The sequence below is a fragment of the Benincasa hispida genome, chromosome 6, assembly GCF_027475165.1.
Source record: "Benincasa hispida cultivar pf3 chromosome 6, pf3_genome.v1.1, whole genome shotgun sequence".
NCBI lineage: Eukaryota > Viridiplantae > Streptophyta > Magnoliopsida > Cucurbitales > Cucurbitaceae > Benincasa > Benincasa hispida.
Window position 1 is genome coordinate 20,675,188 of NC_143483.1, and position 6,450 is coordinate 20,681,637.

Below are 6,450 nucleotides of genomic sequence, written 5' to 3' on the forward strand. Positions count from 1 at the left end.
GCTAGAGGGGTGCAACCATACATACCTTGCTAGTCCCTAGCATAAACATAACGTAAGATTAGGCCTGGAGGGGTGAAACCATACATGCCCTGCCAGCCCTAGAAGCATAAATTTCTCTGCCCTGATAGGAAGATGAGGACTTAAGCGGAAACAAACCCATCTGATGATTAACGGGTCATGCAGTCAGTAGAGCCAGAGTCGCATCCAACATCAACCATTAACATAAACGTAAGATTAGACTGGAAGCATAACTTACACCTAATTAAAACTTGATTTTAACGTAATTGTTAACAAACATAATGCATAGGGACCTTTATTATTCTTTATGATTTGATCAGTAGAGCTTTCTCTTTTTAAACTAGAAGGGAATTTGGGCAGCACGTTACCCGAGCTTTTCTCTTTTAGCCTCACAGAACTTCCTCACTCACACTTACTCTTAACTTCCTCACTCACACTTACTCTTTCACACGATTCTTTGTTACTGAGATTTGTTTGAGAATGGGTTAAATCTTTAGGCAAAGGGTCCTATTTATAGTAGTTTTCAGCTCTTCTTAGTGTGACAAATCATCCTACAGGTGGCTTCTTTAAAATTACTTAGGGTTTAAGGATTCCTCTCAATAAGACACCTAATCTTGGCTAACGTTTGCCCTTACGTCATCATTCTTTGTTTGTATTCAATTTTAGGGTTTTTCCATGTATAATTTATAAGATCGTGGCCAAATTCAACGTATAATCCATGCTTCTTTCCAAATCTCGCTCTTTCTGTTCTCAGAATCTCGCTCTCTCCAGCTTTCTCGCTGGTCTGCTCTTGTGATTCTCGCTCTCGCTGGTCTCGCTCTCGCTCCCACTCCCGCCCGCTCTCGTGTGGGTTGCCTTCACTGCTTGTGGATTCCACTTACCCTTTTTAACTCTTTCAAATTTAAGAGTATATGGACAATTAATTCACCTCCAATTCTTCCAATGAGCAGTGTCCAAACAAAAAGTTATCTATTGCCCGCTGTCTCCTGAATTAGTTAGCGTCCAACTTCCAATTAATCCTCCCTGATTCTGCTCTCTTATTCATTAGTTTTGGATAATGAATAAATTTTCTATTTTTTCCCATTCTAAATTTCCACCCCTTTAAATAAAATTTCGTCCTGCTTAATATTTGACATTTAATTTCCTATATGCGTACAAATCTGGGTTGTTACAACAAATTACAAGAAAATAATAATAATAATTTAGTAGGTAGAAATTAAATACTATACTACTCACTGCGAGCAAAATCTTTCCTCAAGAAGGTATGTAAAGAGCACCTCCAATGTCAAGAATCCACTTCCTTGCTTTAGCACAGCCATCCTTGTCTGCTCCTTCCACAAGCAAACACAATGCAATATAGTTTAGGATAGTGCAAAGCATGCAACTTTCTCCCACCATGTGTAGTCCCCATCCACCATCTTAATTCTTGTTCCATTCATTCAACGGATAAAGACGTCAATTACCAATCCAAAAGATCGTACTTAATAACAAAAACTTTTTATTTCATTAGTTGAAATCAGTTAAAACTAATTCTAATTAGTTTTCACCTGATGACAATAAACATAGTGGAGAATTTCTTTTTGATAATCTTCTGAAAATACAGTATTAAGATCTCGACTTTGCACTATTTTAAGAGAGTGGTCTAAAGGGGGCACGAAAATGTCGACTTTGCACTATGCCATATGATATATATAGTATATATAACATAAAATATATCATATCATATAGGTAGTAGAAGAAAATAGGTAAAAGTAGAAGGATATAACGAGGAAGAGAGGAACAATAATATTGACATTGGCACTTGCTTCATCAATAGCTTTCCATTGAACGCCCTAAATTTTTTGTATTGTTAGTCATATTATGCTAGAAAACTCTCTACAAGTGAACCGCGAAAGTTATTGTTGAGCGATGAAAACATGGCATTAGTAGGTATGGGTGTTACAATGACAGACAACTCTTAAAAAATTGATTCTACCTAATCCAATCTAACTCATATATGCCCTATGAGTATTAATAGCATTCTAATCAGTTAGTTACTCAGGCGTAAAGTATACCGTTTGGATTGAGCATTAGAATTAAATGTAGAGAGAAAATAATGTAACGTACGAGCAAGAAAATCAACCCAACTGTAGTTTATTGCATTAAATTGCCAAAAAAAGTAAAGAATAAAAAATAATGGTAGTGGTTGGTTTACTATAATAAGCTTCAACAATCAATTCATACTAATGCTTCCTTTTCTATTTTACCATCAATTTTAAAGCCAACTGCCTTCGATTTCATTCTTTTGACTACGGATAGCTTTACAAAAAAAATTATTATTCCAACTTAATTCAGGCTTGCTAATAGATTTTATGTATTTATTGCCTTATTTTGTAGTTACCGAACAATCAAGAGGTAGGACCGAGTATTTGGAGTTGAACGGAGTTAATTTGAAGCAAATTAGAGTTGATTTGAGCATTCGGACTTTAAAAGAGCAAAAAGACCAAAATGGCCCTGCTTCAGCGTCGCAACACTCATCCCTTACCTAGGTCTAACACTTGCAACGCTGCCAATAGCATTGAGATGCTCCGATTGGAGTAACGTTTCCCATGTCGTCTGCATGTGCTTCTTCTTTGGCCCAAACATAGGGCAACATTGCAACGCTGTGATTTATTTTATAAATATATATCTTCGCCTTTAGGTAAAAAAAAAGGCTGAATTTGGAGGTTGAATTGATGGAGGCTGAGGTTGATCTTCATTCTTCTTATTTTTCCTTGTAGGTTAGTTTTTCTTTTGATTTTGGGTCGTAATCAACGAATCGGATGTTTATCTCGGATTTGTCTATGAATTAAAAGGTATTTTTTTATCTAATTTCTTTGAGCAATAGCCATATATCTAATCTCTTGAGAATTTTGTGATTAAATTTCTTGTTCTTCAATTCTATGTTTTCTTTGAATCTTGGTGTAATTAGATTTGCATTTTGTGTGTTGGACTGACGACCCTATCATAATTGCATGTCTCTGCTAGTTAATTTCGAGCTCGCACGTTTTCTTGTGTTCGCCTATGCTTGATTTTACTCCAGTAGCAAAAGATTATATGTGAATGCTTAGATTTATAAGTTGACCTTAAATCTTGGTAATGCATATTTAATCTGGATTCGAAGAATAATTTAGTTAATTGAATATGGCTTTTCCTAACAGTTAATCGGTGTTATTGAATCCTCAATCTTAATGCATATGATTTTTAATTCTATATGATCGCTAAGAATCCAGTAGAATTAAAAGCATACAGTTTAATTAGGGTATGATCTTTCTAGCCTTAATTAATAATTATGACGATTGATTGGTTTTGATTTAATTAATTGTCGGTTTTTGTAGAGATTAATTAAGTCGAATCAATTTTGTAGCAATGCATGCATAGACTATAATGTTTCTTTAATTATTGATTTTCATGATATAAATTGCATGAGAAACTCTCTCTCTCGCTTTGGAAATTAGACAGATCTCTATTTTAGATTACATTTACTCTTTTATATCAATTTCACGCATTTATCTTTTTGACACCAAAATCTCCAATTTATCGCCTAGTTAGAAAATTGGTTTAACGAAATAAATCGTGGTTTCCTGAGGATCGACTCGGACTTATGATTGTTGTTACGTTCTAATATTGATAGGAGTAGTTTGATATTTCCAAATTTTTCTTTTGATCTTTAGGCTATTGAGATTAAATGACGCCCAAACAAAATCCCTGTCAACTACCGAGAATACAAACTTTTCATTGCATTCTGTGTATGAATAATTTTATTGAGGACTGGTCGTGGAAAGAAAATGAAGCTGCGGCAAGTTGGCTTCTTTAGAGCTTAAAATAACGCGCAGAAAAGTATTTGAAAAAAATTCAATCTCATCATTCTCACTTGTTCGAGGCCTGTTCGGATCTAAAATAAATAAATTTATAACCACTCTCATAGGCTTGTATACTAGTAGAAATGAGTCATCTCTATATAGAACTTTGAGATATTTTAACTAATTTATGAATTCGAATGGTCACAAGGTGGGAATTATGAGATTGTTTTGATTGCAATTAAAATTAAATAGCACCTAAAATAAATAAATTTTTAACAACTCTCATGAGCTCGTAGATTAGTAGAAACGAGTCATCTCTATATGGAACTTTGAGATATTTTAGCTAATTTATGAATTCGAATGGTCACAAGGTGAGAGTTTTGAGATTGTTTTGATTGCAATGAAAATTAAATAGCATAATTGTAAAAGAGAAATATAAAATTGTAGTTCCATTTGGTTAAAGGATCTAGCCAATGGATTTAATTAACTTGGTTGACCATAGAACTTATAAAATCATGTCATGCTGGCTTGTTTGAATCTTAGCTCATATGCTTAAGAGACCCAAGCTACATGCCCTAACGTGTTAATTAATTTCTTAATTAACCTAGATGTTCAATTATTTGGGTTGAATAGTATCCACATTAATTAAACACCCTGAATTACAAAGGTAGTCTAGCTAAGTCAATTAAATAATTCGAATAATTTAAGTTACTAAGAGTGTATTTAGTGATCAATAGAGATGTTCAATTTCTCCACGGGGACGGGGACCCGTGGGGCCCCACCCCATCTAGAATGGGGGAGGGAGTGGGGACATTCCCCATCCCCACCCCTGCCCCTGCTCTGTTCCCTGTCGCCACCGCGATTAATTTCCATATATTAATGTAGTATAGTTATCTAATGTTATGTTATTATTATTATTATCTAAATATTACATTTAAATTTCAAATTTGATTATTTATTGGGCAATTTTGCGAGGATGGGGAATGAAATAGAGAGCGGGGATGGGGATAGGGAATGACATCCTTGGCCCCGGCCTGCATTATAAGAAAAATGAGCTCCTCCGACACCTAAATCGATCGTTGGGAGCTCGATCGTCGGGAAACAGGATGTTTCCTGACGCCATAAAGCACCGTCGGGAGTTCTTTGGAAACTCCCATTGCCATAAGGGACCTTTATAATAGGCATTGGGAGTTCCTAAGGAAATCCCGACACCTTAAGCTACCTGTCGGGATTTTCTTTAACGGTTCTCCTAACGCCCAACCAATTTTCCCTCTTCTCCGCCACTCCCTCTTCACACCCACCACCCCCCTTCACGCCCGCCACCCCATTTTCTTTCTTCCCTTCACTCCCCCGCCTGCCCTTCCCCCTTCGCGCCACCGTCCACCGCCGCCTTCTCCCTTCATTGCTTGCGAATTTGTTGTTTATTTCAAAGCTTTCAACAAGGTTCGTGCACATCCATTTCATTTATTTTCTCTTATTTTGTAAATTAATTTAAGCCATTGTTTTTAATTTCTAGCATGTTGTTAAAGTTGGTAATTAATGTTAGTAATGTCTAATCCATGTTATTGTTTTTTATTACAAGTTGGTCAAAAAATATTTGTTTTTAAGGATGAATAAAGAATGGATTAAATTAAGGAATAAGTTATCAGTGAAGTATAGAGAAGGACTATCCTAGTTTTTAGATATAGCGAAGTTTCATGTTAATGATTCCGAACGAATAAGATGTCCATGCAAGAATTGTATGAATTCAATTTGGGAAAAAATAGATATCGTGGAACGACATCTATCAACATATAGAATATCTCCCTCATAGTATGAATGAGTATATCATGAGAGTCAGTAAACTTATCTAGAGGTTTTGAAAGTCATACAACTCATTCAATACACAAAATGTTGAAGTAGATGGTATAGAGGGTAATGTTGTCGAGGAAAATGAGATGTTGAATGTTATAAAATATTTACAAGTTCCAATTGAAAACAAAGATGCAAATGAAGAAAGGATTGAGAATGAAATGTCCTCTAATGCTCAAGAAAGAGATACCACGAACTTATTCGAAGATTTAATGACCGAAGCACATAATGAATTATACCCTAGTTGTTCGCAATTTTCGTCCTTGAACTTTTTAGTAAAGTTGATGCATATCAAAGTTCTCAACGGCTGGAGTAATAAATCGTTTAACTTGTTGCTGGAATTGTTAAAAGCAGCGTTTCCAGCCTGCACTGTAATACCTACTTCCTTTTATGAAGCCAAGCAAAAATTGAGTGATTTAGGCCTACGTTATAAGTCTATTCATGGATGCAAATATGATTATGTATTTTATTGGAAAGAGTTTGCAGAATTGCAACAATGCCCCGTTTGTGGTGAGTCTCGGTACAAAGTTAATGATGGCAAGGGTAAAAAAATATCACATAAGGTATTGCATCATTTTCGATTGATACCAAGATTAAAACGATTGTTTGCATCAAAAGAAGGGTCTTCTAATATGAGATGGCATAAAGACAAGCGAGTTGAAACGGAAGATGTATTGCGACATCCAGCTGATGCAGAGGGGTGGAAACATTTTGATCGTGAATTTTTTCATTTTGTTTTAGATCCCCGAAATGTTCATTT